This window comes from Molothrus aeneus, chromosome 1, assembly GCF_037042795.1.
Source record: "Molothrus aeneus isolate 106 chromosome 1, BPBGC_Maene_1.0, whole genome shotgun sequence".
Taxonomy (NCBI): Eukaryota; Metazoa; Chordata; class Aves; order Passeriformes; family Icteridae; genus Molothrus; species Molothrus aeneus.
The window spans coordinates 147,198,709-147,214,733 of NC_089646.1; positions in this window are offsets into that span (position 1 = coordinate 147,198,709).

The window sequence follows — 16,025 nt, forward strand, 5'->3', positions numbered from 1 at the left end:
GATGATCCACAAGGCACTTGTGCTGATGGTTAGAGGGACCTTGACAGACTGGAGAAAAGGGCAAATGGGAGGGAGCTTATCGAGAACAACAATAGAAAATGCAGGTTCCTGCACCTGGGAATACCTACACAGGCTTCCTCATACCCCTTGTACCTTGTAAGGGGGGTTTCTGGGAGGTGTGGAGTTTTGTAAGAGACTTGGACTTTAGCGTTAGGGGAAACTGAGACTTCAGTTGATACAGTTGGTTTGCCCAAACACCTGATTTCTATTTGTGAAACTAGCAGATTTTAAATTGGATTAGAAATTAAGTAAAAGAGAGAAGGATTCACTGCTTCAGGACTTTGTGCAACAGAATTCTCCACTTTGTTTAATTTGTACTAAATCTCACAGCTTTATAAGTGACTTTAAATTAGCCAGCTGTTGTTTCCTGTTGAGCTCTATCAGAAAGTGTCTGATTGCTTAATAAATCCAAATTTTCTCTGAGTAGGCTTAAGGAGATAGAGCCATTCACTTGCAAAGTTTGCTGTATATTTTTCAAGTAATTGGTAGAACTTATTGAGCACTGGGGTTTTTTTTCCCTATCACAGGAAGAAAAACTCCTCCTCCATTTCTGGTTATGCCACAACTTCCTTACACTCTTTCTTTGTTACCCTGAAGAGGAAAAGAAAAAAGAAAGCACAGGATTTTGTCCAAAAGCAGAAAAACAAAGCACTGAAGCACTTCATAGAATCAGGGAGATGCTGTTCCAAGGTTAACTTTCTGATATATATCGATCTGAATGTGTGTGTATCTATAAATTGTATATAGCAGAAAATTTAGTAAGAGAGTTTAGACATACTATATCTTTCAGTGATACTTTAATAATGTTGAAACTGGTGGCAGAATTTCTATTGGCTTCTGTGGTGCCATAATGTTATTCATAAATAGGAAAATAATTTTCCTGGAAAAGGAGGGAAACTAATTTACTTCTCATTTCTTCACAAGGATGAATATGTGAACAGATATGCAAAGGTATTAAATTATTTAACATTTTCTTCCATTTTGGCATTTCATGAACCAAGAACTATCCTTTCCCATCCCAAATCTATAGTATTGATGTCTCCTAGTCTTAATGAATCTTAAAGTAGTACAGATTAGTGCATGAGAGTGTAAAACCTTGAGCTACATCCAGTAAAAGATGCAAGTATGATAAAAAGAACTTACTAAGAATTTAGGCACCTACTTACAAAGCTCTGCACCAAGGAGCCATATGCACACTTGGCCTTTTCTCCTTATCATATACATTTCTCTTGTTCAGACCATATTTTAGTTTTCACTATAAATTCCCAAACTGGTTTCCTGAGCTACTTTGGAGGTGGCATGCACAGTAAATTGTTTAGATGGATGTCTAAACTGCCCCCTGAAGGCACTGAGTTCCAGTTGTCATAGAATAAATTATTATGGTTTGGTTGTTTGGATTTGATTTTTTTGTTTGGTTGCTGTAATTTTTGATCGTTGTTTTTTCTTGGTAAATTGTTTTTTCTTGACCAGTTGAATAGCTCAAACTTAAAAATAGTAGTTCAGATTTTAAAATAGAGAGGGTGAAAGACAATCTGTATGTTGAAGTTTGTCTATCATTCTAGTCTCTGTCAACAGAACTCAGAACTGATTATTGATAATCTGAAAATTTAAAAACCCCTAAAACAACAAAAATGCAAATGATAACTCACATTTAGAAACATTTTTGTTTCCTGTCTGTACTTCAGTGTCTTACACTTCAATGAGAGTCACAACCTCCTCATTCTGAACTGAAATTTGCTACATAATTAAGTCTCACTTCTCTCCCCACCATTTTTTACCAGGAAGTTCATTGAAAGGTATCGTTAATCCTCTTTTGTGATTCTTGCTATGTATCTGAGATTCTTTGCCCTTCTTTTCTCTCTGTATAAATTTTTCTTCATCTAAGAATATTGCAAACACTACTTAAATTAGTATTTTACAGATTAACTTCTTTACCAAACAACTTCTATATTTCTTAAGTTTTGTAAAAGTAGATTTCTGATGTCTGTAGCTTTCTGGCTCTATGTTTCAAGGCTGTCTCTAAAATTCCCGTCTCTTATAAAGTGCCCATTCCAGCTGATTCTTTTCCTGTACCTTTTGCTGGTATGGATTGTCTGAAGTATTTTAATTTTGTTGCTAATCAAAACCTCTCAACATTTCCACAGCAGTTTCACTATTTTACATCACTTCCCTTTTAATGAAATTTCTTTGTCCTTTATAGCTGTGAGATATTGTCCCTCTAGATGCCTGAAATTGAAAATTAAGTTTTAAAGATATTTGCAGGGATGAAAAAGGAATGACAGGCACATAACACACAGTCTGATCATATAGGCATCATTTGCCAAAGAAACAGGTTGACAAATGTCTGTTTTGAAAATAAAAAGATAAAAAATTCATATCAACATCATAACTTTTTCAATAAACCTGAATTAATATTTTCAATACAGCTTAAAATGTGCATAAAACAGTAGCTGGCATTTCACTGGAAAACTTGAGAAATATAAATGCTTATGTGAAATTTATATATATATAGTTGAATTTCCTGTTTTTTCCTTTTTTAACTCATCTTAAGGTAGACATTTAAAATGAGTTGGATACATTGCATTCTAGAAGTGGGCATTTAACACTGCACATAAGCAGTTTTGGTTGCTGAAACATCAGTTTCTTGTGTCATTTGATACTCTTATGGGTATCCAAAAAATTTGTGTGACGATGGCAGATGTGCACAGAACTCAGGACAATCCCTTGTGTTTTTCTGGTGCAATGTATGGAGGTTGGGCATTTCTAAGAGGACACTAGATGCCCATATTCAGTCAATGAAATCCTGCTGCAGGGGGTGGGGTTCAACTTGAGGCTCAGACATCCAAATGAGGTGTCTTCAATTGAGGTGTCTGCATGTGAGCCAAGCACCTCAGCTCCCACCATCCTCAGCAGAGATTTAACAGGTGCAATCACTGAAGCCTTGGAGATAAATGTATCTGTAATTGGGATAGATCTCAATTTTTCTATCTGATTTCTGTCCCAAGTGTCTCTGTTTGCATGATGGGTGCCTAAAGTTTGATCAAAAGAATTTTCAGTTGTGTCACAGAGCTGTTGTATGCTTCTCATGATCTGGATGAGGTTGTTTTTCCTCTGTGTCCTCACAAGGGAAGCCAGTTCAAAGGCTGGATAAGAGCTAATGATAAACTAAAAGAGAGTTGATTTAGATTAGATGTAAGAGAGAATTTTTTTACAGTGAAGGTGGTGAAACAATGGATTAGATTGCACAGTAAGGTGATGGATGCCCTGTCTCTGGAAATATTTAAGATCAGATTGGATGGGGCTTTGAGCAATCTGATTGAGTTGAAGATATCCATCCTCATTGCAGGGGCCTTGGACTAGATGACCTTTAACTATGCCTTTCAATACAATCTACTCTGTATTTCTATAAACACTCCTCAAGTGTTATATGTTTATATGTTTTGATTACTGAAATTACTTTTGCTATGATGCCTTCAACACAGCTGTCAAGGGCTTCAGCACTATTGTCTGGAGACTTGATAATGAGACAATTAATACTTGTGTTCTCTCTCTTGGAAGGTGCTTCTTACCTTGTGTCTTAGATATCAAACTTTTCAGGGCAGGGCTGCCTCCTTTTGCAGCACTGGTTAGCAGGAGGGGCCATTTGAATAACACTGAATGTTGTTTTGAGTATTGTTAACTTGGGTGTTGTTAAAAATGTAGTTTAAATAAAAAGGTTTTTATTTTCATCAAGGTTCTTTAAACCATAGGAATAAAGTTCAGCTGTTTGGTAGTAGTAATGAATTATCACACCCTACAAGTAGAGAAAACCAAAAAAGAATAGCTGTGCTGGCAAATCCAATAATGAGCATGTATTTATTGAGAATTATTGCATAGAGGAGTCTAAAGAAATCTCAGGGTACCTATAGTTATGTTCCATTTTCTGTTGATCCTTCTGTTTTTGATGCTCTGTATTCCCACCTTTCCTTTCATGGATGCCTAATGATGCCTTTTGCTGGCTGCTGGCTTTGAAGTGGAATACATTTGTTCAGCACCTTTGCTATTCACCTCCTCTGTAATGCAATAAGTTACTTTGGTGGGGGATACTTTAAGCTTTCCACCTTTATGAGATCTGTGGCTTGGCTGATAAACTGCAAGCAATGACTTCATTAGATGCCTTTTCATCTTTGTGTCCTTTTTCATCAGGGTGCCCTGACACTCATCTGGGCTGGAGCTTGTTTAGCCTCATTGTGCTTGTTGGGGTTCCCTCCTCCCTCTTCCTCTATTTCACTTTTTAATTTAATAGTCATATTTATTGTTATGTTTATGCTTCATGGAGGCTTTTGATGCAGTTCAGCAGGAGGTGATGCTATTTTAGCACAGTGTTTTTCTGGTAGTGTAGCTTGTCTAGACTCCAAAATTATGTGAAGTTTTCCCCTTACTGAGGACTGTTCTACATTTGCAAAGGCACAGGCTGGCTGAGGTTCTGAAATATGAGAGCCCTTCTTTGTCTCGTTACTCCCCTGTGATCCTCATTTCTGCTATGCTTGTGCTGATTGGATTTTTTTTTTTTTTTGCAGTGCATTTATTTATTCTGTGGCTTATAAATAAGTCATATTTTTTTAAGTATGGATGACAAGCTTTTGCCATGGCCTGATTTTGATCTAAAATGAATCATAACATTGTGCAGAAGTTGCTTTGCAAGTGATAATGCTACTTGAAAAATGAGCAAAACACACTTCAGAAATGTCTTCCACCTTAATGTCCATGTAGAACAGACACTCAGGGGTACAGCCCAGTGAATTTGGGACTGTGTGAGATTAGCTGTAATGTACAAACCTGCCACTTATGGATTGGGAGAAATGATGTGCTAAACAGTTCACTGCCCGGAGCTGCGTATAAATATTAGATTCAGGTCAATAGTATCTGCAGCTGTTATTTTACATGGCATGGTGAATCTGAGAGCGCAGAGGATAAAAAGAAAATTAGAGCTGATAAAAGGAAATGTCTGACTAGCTTATGAAATTCATGGTCACAAGAGACCAATTTTTTGCAATTAAAATTAAGGAGCCTAATTTTCAGTCAGAAAGGAGGCGGACCCAGAAGATGGAATATGTTCTTTTCCATAACACAGACAGAAGAGACTTTTTAACTATTTGGCCTGTTTCTTTTGCCAGCTTTCCTAGACTAGGGTAGATTTCTGTCTGCTTTCCAAAGTCTTTTTGGCAGAGCTTCACAGAATTTTTTCTAGGTTTGCGTTTGAATTCAGGTTTCCAAGCAATGCATCTTTCTCTCTTCCTTGAATTCCCACCCTATAAACACTAAATCTTCCACAACCCTCAAATTCAGTAAAGATATATTATTATGCATAAAAATGTAATTAAATCAATGCTCTCAGAACATCTATGCTGAACAAATTTAAAGAACAAGCATTTGAGGAATGACATTACCCCTGTAGAGTATAATGGTGTGTAAGATTGGTGGGTTGCTGCACAGTACTGCAGGTGAGAACTCATTTAGATGACCATAAATGTCCTTCTGCTGTCTGCTTTGAAATGAGCCTTTTCCTTGTGCTGAAAGGAGATTGGGGAATGTATTTCCATAAGATGGGGAGATATGGCAGGATCTACTGGCAGCCCTTCAAAGGAATGTAGCACGAATGACAATTCTTAATGTCAAGAATGGCTCTCCAGCTGATGTTGCCAGATGGACAAGGGATCAATAAGAGACAAGACCAAACTTCTAATTCCTCAATGCTATATTTTGATGTTTTGTATGCTTGACTTAACAGTTTGCATGTTTTTTCCACTAATAATATATATATACATGCACAGATATATACAAGTAAATTTCTACTTGTGAAAAAATACATGCAATGCAATGAACTTTTATTGATTATTCTGACACATGATTCTCAAATGAAGAAATTATCTTTTGTCTTCTACTTGTCATGTTTTTTGTTGAAATGTGTTGAAACATTTATTATTTCTGTTTTATGTAGTAATTAATTTACCCCATTGCATCATAAGTTTTAAATTTATGTTCTTCTATTAAAATCCACTATTTTTTAGCCCAAAATTTATTGATAGTCTATTTTTTTACTTTTTTTACTTAAAAAATCTCTGTTTGTCTTCATTTCAAACTATAAAGTGCTTAAAAAGAGTGTGATTTGTTGAGATAGTTTAGAATATTTTGAAAGCAGTAGATTTACTTTAAATATGAGTTATGGTTTTTGTTCTTGTGTCTGTATCTCTAAGGTAGCTGTCACAACACCAGGAGAATTTGATGTAACAGATTACTTTTCTTCCAGAAGTTTTCTCCTAGCCCCTTCCCTTCCTCCTTAATGGCAAAGAAAGGGAGAGATGACACACTGTGAGTGTCCTACACTGCTTTTTATTCTGTTTGATATGGAGAGTAAATATCCACAGCACAAACCCAGCTGTTGTGTTAAGGCAAATTAGACTGAGAGGAAGAAACCATTTATTGGTGATTTCCATAATGATGGAAAACATCTGGTTGGGTCACAGAGCATGCACTGCTCCAGCACAGAAAGCCTGTCAGGTCAGTGGGGAAGCCAAATTCACTGAGTCTCTCTGGATAGTCAATAGATAAGACAAGAAAACATGGAAAAAGTTTGCATGCTGACAGTTCAGGAAAGGTGGATCAGATCGCGGAAAGTGCTGCATTTACTCTTTGGCTGTTTGTTAGTTTCTAGAGGGTGTCCACATGTCCCTGAAAAGATAGAAGCTTGTACTTGCAAGCTCTGGAAAGGGAGACTGATTTTAAAAATGCCAGAGAAAGTAGACAAAATAAGAGAAGGAGTTTTCAGTTAAATAAAATAAAAATTTAAAAAAAAAATCACATAAAGAAGGACAAGATTCCATATGCTCATACCATTCCTGACCCACTTTTTTCTAGCCTACTCCTAAAAATCTCTAGCAATGATGATTTCAAAAGAGTATTCCAGTGCCTCACTATCTCTACCCTTCATCAGCTTTCTAATGTCTGGTGTTTGAACTCCTAACCAGAGCAGATATGATTGAGGGTTGTGTCCTTTATATTTCCTCTTATATTCCATGTGTGTTTATGTCTCCTGTCAGTCTTAGAACATCTAAACTAAGCAGTGATGATTTCTTCAATCTTTCCTCTCAGATCATATTCTCAAGGCCTCTAAACTCGTGCTGCTCACCTCAGACCATTCTCCATCTACCCCACAACCTTCCTGAGTTGTTTTGCACAAAGCAGAACACATAAATGAAGGCTCAAAATGTGAATTTGATTTCACAGATAGAGAGGTGATCATCAAAGGCCCATGAAAAGCAGCAGTGCTGATTTCACAGGATGTCTAGTATCAGGCTGACCAACCTAACTTAAATCATGAAGAGTTCAGATCATGCCAGATAGAAACTCCCAACAGTACCCTAAGAACTTTGCCTAATATAAATTAGCATTGTGCCAATAAAGCAATTTATTCAGTGAAATAATTTTGATTTATAGCAAAGAGCTTGCTCACAACTATTTTTGCCACCATTAATGCTTACAATCATTTGGAAACTGTAGATAGGCCACAGGAACTAAATCCCAGATGAGAGAAATTTGGAAAAAGTGTTCAAAATGACAAGGATCTTACCTTTATAATGGAAGTATCCTTCAAACTATTCAAAGAAATGCTGTTTGTCAGAATGCCATTACGAGCTCCAGTTTCTGGGTTTAACACCAAGTCTGTTTCAAATTGCCAGGGTGTGAAATGGAAATACATGTGTCAGTTCATGTGAAATTTTCTTTAACTTAAAAAAAATTCTGGTTAAATCAGTCTTTGAAGAGTGCAGGGACTTGTCATTTGCTTTAAGTGGGTTTAAGGTTTTCTTGTCATATCCTAGATGGGTAATAGTCTTCCACTGTTAGGTAAACTACAGAGGAAGAGAGCCCTTAATCCCTTTCAAGTCCTTGCATTCCCTTCCAGATAGTGACACTGCAAAAAAAGACAAAAGGGCAAAAATAACATTTTTTGACAGTGCTCAGAGAGTTGATAACAGCTGTACTTTTGTGCATCATTACTGCAGCATCAGAAGTTACAGCACAGGCTGTAACTTCAGCTGCAGAACCCTTGGTGCTTGGGGAATGTACAGAGAGTTGTGCTGTGAGTTCCTCACCACATGGCAGCAACTTTGACATGCTTTTGACACAGGGATACATTGCACCTGTGGCATGTAAGATGTCATTTCTGTAATATTGGAATCAGGGAGCAGAGCATGGTCATTGGCCCAAGTGATGCAGAAATGACTATAAATGTGTTGAATATCTCTCCCAAGAAAACTAACTAATTTCCTCTTCTTGAAGTGTTGTATTCATGTGTAGGTGATAAGTAGAGCAGGAAAACTGGGTGAAATGGGTCCCTTTTGTGATGGAATTCTGACTTCCTGTTGTGCAAACTGACTCATCCTACTGTAGCTGGCAGAAGTGATGTGGTTTTACAGAAGATAAATAGCTACCCCCAAACATGGGCATTTACTAGTATTTATTATTTATGACTCTTTGTATTCATTTTTTATCGCTCTAGCCAAGTGTTTCCTGTGCATTTTTGCAGAAAAGGCCACAGTGCTTGATCCCAGTCCTGAGGAACTTGCTATCTGATCTGTAATTACTAAGAAATGGCTAAGTCTGGCAATTACTAATTTTATTCAAGAGGCATTGTATAGTCTCCAAAGGTCTTCACAAAGGAAGGCCACAGAGATTGGAAAATGTCTAATCCTGAACCATTAAGTATTTAATTCCTGTAGTGAACTTGTGAATGTTGCAATAAGACAAAATGATTTCTCTATAAATTTGGCAATTAAATCTTTTATGGATTTTTTTTTTCATGGCTAGGGAATACCTTACCCATCATTTGGAAGAGTTAGACATGCTGTGATTGCCAGCATATATGTCAGCAATTCACATTTCTCTGATTTTGAGCTTCAGAGAACAAAATGAGAGAAGCAGAGAAGTGTCTGGCCCCAGACACCTCACAGTGATCCCTTAACTAAACAATAAAGCACCTCTGCTCTTCACTGCACCAGAGCAAAGTCCATGACACTGTTAGGTTTGCAAAGACCTGTTGAAATACCCATGGCATTTGCCAAACTATATTGCAGTGGGAAAAAAAATAAATAAAGATTTCAGGTTTTTTTAAGTCAGTCTCAGCCTTTTGTGGATGTTTTGGGTAAAGAAACACAGAATGTGTGGTCACATCTCAATCTTTTCTAAGTCACCTGCTTTTGAAAACAGCAATTGTACATGGGCTTAACTTAAAGACATTTATTTTTTTGCAATAAAAAGAAAATTCTTATTTCAAATCTATGGTCTAACCCTTCAAACAAATGCAGGAATATGCTGAAGTATGAGAACAAAACCATAGCAGTATAGCCAAACACAGATGGCTAAAATTTGCTAAATTATGTTTTACAACAATTGATAATTCCAAAATTTTAGAGATTTGGTCTCATTGTCTTTCCACTGTTCAAATGTATAAATGTAAGAGACTGCCCATTGCCACAAACAATGTCATTAGGAAAGACTAAGAAAACAGTAATTTATTTGGGTGTGTATGAGAACAAAGGAACATCATTCTCTGCAAGTAAACTGTGTTTTGTTTAAATAATGAAGTCACACACTGCCTCCTCTCTCTTTCTCACTGGTTTTGTTTTCCTTACATCTAAATACAAAGACATGTAAAATGAGTCAAAGTCTTGATTGCCATGGGTGGAAAATTTTAAACAAAGGTGTGGGACACTGTAATACAAAGGCAAGAATGACACTGTGACACAGAAAAGAGACATCACAGATGGAGGAATTTCAAGGAAAAAGTTAAAACCTGACCGGATTTCTCCATGACAAAAACATGAAGTCAATTAGGTGTTAGCAATATTGCAATTTGTGAAGTGAAAAGACAGTATCAGTCTGGACACAAGCAAGGTGGAAACTGATGACTAGATAAACATTAAGTAAATGACAAGATTCTCCCTTTTATAACATGAAGCTTGGCCAGTGCAGTCATGAGCAATTTACTCATCCTATATGCAATGTATATTGATTTCTCACTTTGTTTTACTTAATCTGACAATAAATTAATGTATCTCATATAACTGGAACAGACTAGGGTCTCACTACTAATTGTCCATATAAAATTGCTGGTTTAACAAATAGAGAAAGTTTATCTCCCTTGTATATATAAGGAACTTGGGCACAAAGCTGAAATATGAGCTTAAATTGCAGAAAAATGTCCATCAGAAGCTTAGGTGATCTGGTATAGATATTTTATATCTAATTAGATATTTGATCTAATTTTGGTGCAGCAGTATACTACTTTTGTTATGTTTATACAGCTTTTGACTGCAGCACAAACCAATCTTTTGTGATTTATGACAGAAACTGCCCGTAAAACTTCAGTCATCTAAAAATCAGACATTTATTGTAAGCTTATTATCAATGAAGAGGGAGATTAGCATGTCCCAAGTTCTAGTCAGTTCAACCTAAATCATCATAAGCTTGTACTTCAGCAACTGAGTCACCTACCTTTTGATGCCTTAAATTAGTTTTCTCCCCTCCCCTACGAATTTCACTGATCTTTTCCAAGTGCTTTCCTGAGCAATCTGTCTTTGTTTCTGGTGGCAAGGTTTCCAACACTGTCATTCTCCATACTGAGTATGAGAATGAGATTTGGGGGAGAGAGCTGATCTACAGTGCCGCTGTGTTTTTCCTCTTGCCCTAACACAGACTCTGTCAAGTAGCCATATCAAAGAGGCTTTTCTGACCTTGGTTCCTGTCTTTTCCACATTCAAACAGCCTCTTCAGCTTTCAGCAAGATGAAAGGAAGACTGTGTTGTGTTCTGCAAAGTGTGAGTTAAATAATTCAATAACCAACAATGCCTGACCCTTGACATCTCTGACTTCAGTGTCTTGATGACACCACATGAATTCTCAAATGTACAAGACTTCATTCCCAGTTCAATCACAGTTTTTTTTTCAGGTGTTAAATACAAGGAAACCTTCCAAGAATTTATTTTGATTTGAAGCTACGTTGGGTAATAACATTGCTCTCCTCTGAAGCCCAGTTCCTATCACATGGACATTCCTTCCCTGGCCACTACCAGAGCATGTAAGACAAACCTAGGCTCTCTGCTAAGAGATATTTTGCACACCCACACTTATATCTGGGCATTTAGCCCATCAAATGTCTTAGCAATTTATGCATCAGACTTCTAGATGTAAGAAGGAATATTCTTTGGTCAAAAGGCAGAAGCCCAAAACACAAACCCTGTGGAAGAAAAAAGGAGAAACATGTCTGTGAGTGTGCTCTGAGGACATAGCTCACTATGTATTTTTAATTCACAGTCCTATTTCCTTCAAATGTCAGCAGAATTTCACAGAATATGGCTCTTGAATGTGTCTAGGCATCTACTTTCCTACACAGACACATAATTTCCTTTTAGTGCTGTAAGTAAACAAAATTTTGCAGTACAGGGTTTGGTGCCTACCTGCTCTTCAACAGCCTGTGATGCACCTGTTCTTTACAGGTGCTGTTCCTTTCCTTGGAAGTATTAACTTCTTTGGTTGTTGCAGTGTCCCCATTAAAGACAAAATACATTAAGCAAACACAAAATTAATGGAATCCTTTCAGTGGACTGCAGTGGTGAATTGATAAGGTAAATCTGATAGATGCAGGGTATTTGCTGAGCAGAGTTTCCATTTCATTAAATATTGGTGCCTTAAGAGCAGACAAAAAGAAAAGCACTTCTAGCAAAGTAACCTAAAGAAGGCAGAGTGATGTCATTACATGTTTGCATCCAGTCTCTGCAAGGCAGACAGACAGAACTCTTATTGTGCATGAGTAGCAAATATCCAGCTCTCCTCTTGTCAATCAGAGCAGTCAGACAGATGTTCACGCCGAGTAGCCAGGGTCTCATCTCTGAGGATGAGAGTGGAGTGCTGCAGCTGTAAACAGGGGTCACAGAGGGTAGAACCTGGACAAAACTTTTGCTATTTAAAAATCAGTATTTATACTGTTAAAAAAAAAATGTTGAAAGGGACCTGAAAGATTGCCTTGTTCCAACCCCCTGCATGGGCAGAGACACCTCCCACAAGACCAAAGGCCTTGGACACTTCCAGGGATGGGGCATTCCTGATTTCTCTGGGAAACAAGTTTAATTTATTCATTAATAAGTTTGTGATATAATTACCAGAGGAAGTCAGTGAGGCATTATATGAACATGTCTAATGCACATAATTTTATATATTCATATATATAATTATAATCATTTTCTCAAATATCTGTTTTTAAGACAACACAATTAAGCTACTGATTAGCAAACCTGACAACAATTCTCCTTCCATACTTTGTAGAAGCTTCCTCTAAGCATCATTGCATTTTAAATAATAAACAGTAACTTTCCCCTTGACCAGCTAAAACATTAATTTTTACAGAATCTATTTTAAGCAAGTGGGCATATGCAATTCACACTTTTTTAATAGCTTAGGATTTTGTCTAAGAAGTGTTATGCAAAGATTGCTCTGTGACAGATCATCTGTGTTTATGGTATAAATTAGTGAGAGTGTTACATTAGCTGTTGTAATTATACCTTTGAAAAAGAAAATTGTTACAGATAAAATTAGGTACATTGTAAAAAATGGGTTTAAATTCTTGATACAGTTGCATATTGCCAGGGATCCAAAAGCTTACACTTTTTTTTCTTTTTCAGCAAGGAACTTTTTGAAATAGAAAGCAGGGATTTAGAGGGTGGTTTAAAATTATGCCTGCTCTTAAAAATAATTTAAGGTAGTTATATTCTTTACTTTAGGGTGGTCAGGCACATGCACAGGCTGGCCAGAGAAGTTGTGGGTGCCACATCCCCGGAAGGTTTCAAGGCCAGCTGGATGTGTCCCTGAGCAATCTGGTCAGGTGAAAGTTGCCCCTGGTCATGGCAGGAGACTAGAAACAGATGATCTTTAAGGTCCCTTCCAACCCAATCCATTCTATGATACTATAATTATTCTATATTTGCTCAAACCTCATAATTTTTTTCATGGAACAAATGATACTACTATTGAGAGAGAAGTCTTGATTGTATTGATTAACTTCTCCAAGATGCTATGGGCTGTATGCTATTACCCAGAATTGTAATTTACTCTTAGAGTAAGTTTCTTGATTTTGTTGTAGCTACTCAGACACTAAAGGGATATGTTGTGTGAGCTTCATTCTGCCATTAGTCGATGATTTAGTTGTTACTGTAGGACTTCTGCTATGGGCTGGGTATAGAACAGCTTAAAATCCTAAATAGCTTTTGAGACTTTTAAGGAGTGTCCTGCACTTCCAGGATATGATCTGAAAGGAAAAGAGGACAATAAAAATATTTGATGAGCACAGCAGTGATCTTATTTATCTATTTATGGGCATTTTTCCATTTCATGTATTGAGGAAACTCCAAAACTTCTTTCTGCTTTACTTTTTTTTTCTTCCCCCAGACCCCCCCAAGAAGAAACAGAAAATAAAATATTCTTTGGGTATCATTATGGGTTTTTTTCTCACTGTTGACCAGGTCTGCAACTGAAACAACTTTGAGGGCAGAGCCAGTTCTGGAAAATCCTGAGTGAAGCTTCATTTTGTTAATAGCAGTGTGTTTGGCTTACCCCCAGTAGCATTTACAGGGTGATTCAAGGATCAGGGAGAGGTTTTGTACCAAGTTTCTGTTGACTGACTGCCTCAGGATCATTAAACTCTGCAAGAGAAGAAAAATGCAGTTGAAGCTCAGAAAGATTTTCAAAGTATTTTTGTTCCTTTTACACACTAAACCCTGTTTTTCTTGAAAAACTCTCTCCCTTTCACTCTTCTGTACAGAAATCTGAAATGAAAATGATTATTTACTCTATAGTATTTTCTCTTACAAAAATTAAACACTTTTTTTTTACTTATCTGTATTATGGCCTCTATTTTTATTGAAGCCTTTAATAATCAGATTTGAGTTTAAAATTTTTGCATCATTCTCTGCAAATATCTTTTCATGTCTCAGACTGTACCTGTGCCATCTTTAAGGGGCCTGTTGGCAAAAATGTGTAGACATCTTGCTATGATTTTGTGGAATAGCAGTGAAGGTGCTAAACACTGTACTGCAAAAACAAGTAAAAGAACATATCAACATGCCCATGTGATTAACTATAATAGCACATTTTAAGGAATTTGCAAGAAAATGCTAGTAAGCTATTTCTGTTCTATATCAAGAACTAATTATAGATATATTAGTTATTGAGTTCCTGTGGCTGAAATTATTACACAACAAATGCTATTAAATGTGTGTGTGTATATATATATGCATTTGAAATCATGTAAAGATCTTCAGAAAATCTGAATAACATTAGGACAACCTCCACAAAAAGTCCTTTCCTGAGCTGTAAACCTTGACTGTGGTCTCCTTTTTCTAAAAACCTTGATCATTTTAAATGATCAGTTCAACAATATGTATTTTTAAACACACTTGATGAGGACTCAGCATATCTGTTACACATTGTTCAAATGGACCTGAAGAATAAAAATGCAGATGACAGCATTTCAGACCTACTAGCAGCTGAAAAGTTGTTTAACTAAAGATCTGATCAGTAAGTCCTGATTCCAGTGAAGCTAATAGGAAAATCCTATTGGCATTAGGAAAGCTAATTTCTACGTTAGTCTGAATTCTCCAAAAATAAAAATGTATTTTGAAACCTATTTCTTAGCTTTCTCTACATATTATATATAGTAATTCAGAGATCTGGAAGATTTGACTGTTTTTTTCTTCGAAGCAAAAGGTCTGCAAAACATTGGTTGTGTTCAAAACATGAGACTTTTTGAGGGACTTGAGAGAACACACACACACTGCCTTCCTAGAGGAGCACCTTTTAGACTCATTTGAGAGGGAGCCAGCTGTGTTGAAAGAGGGATACCCCAAGGTACCCTTGAACCTGCTCAAGGGTGTATTTCCCTATGTAGACCCTACAGTACTGTGGCTGATCAGTCTCATATATCCCATTTTTTGAGAATAAAGGGGACAAGCAATTACGCTCAAACCCCATGATGTGAATCCCCTCCATGATACCAAACACTGAGGAATATTGTCTTTTTGTAATTGCATGAGCCAGCAAACTACATACACCTTCATGTCATGATTAGACTGAAAGGCTTTGTCATATCATATGCAAAATTCTACTTCCCAGTGGAATTGCACAAAAAATTCCACAGTTTAATAATGTTGTCTTAAGAATCAGATTTGATTAAAAATAAAATATGGTGTTTCTACTGTTTTGCTGAATTTGCCAATGCAGCAACATCTGTTGAAGTTGAGTAAAGCCAGAACTGGAGCTCTATAGAACAGATATGTAAAGTATTCTGAGTACTTTTAATAAGTTTCCATCTCTGAAATATGCTGCCCAGGAGGTAGTGCTAATCAGGATTTCCTCAGGGAATTAAGAAAATAGGGCTGCTATTACTAAAGAAACAGGTTTTTTCTGAGAGCGTGTCCTAAGGGTAGATCAAGGCTACATTTTCTCTTTTCTCAGATATTTTCTGTCTGATTTGCAGATAGCACAGGAAAGTTTGCAGGGAGAGAAGACACAAAGACATGTGCATAGACATGGATGTTGTCATGGAAAAAGCCTGTGGCAGAAATTGGTACAAACCCTGGTTGGTACCTTTACTTACATTGATTGATTTTGTATCAGTGAAATGCTAATGTCAGTATTCCCTTAGGATTACTTTGAAAAGCAACACTAGAAATCCCAGCTTGAAATTTTTATGCCTGTTTTTTAGGATATCACATGAAAATGCAGAATTAGAAAAGGTCTATAATGTTCACAAGAAATTAATTTTCTGTAATTGTAGAGTTTGTTATTAATACTTGCCATTAATCAGCATATACATTTTTGTAACATTTATGATCAATAATCTATTCAAAATGCATGCTAACAGTGGTCAATAACAC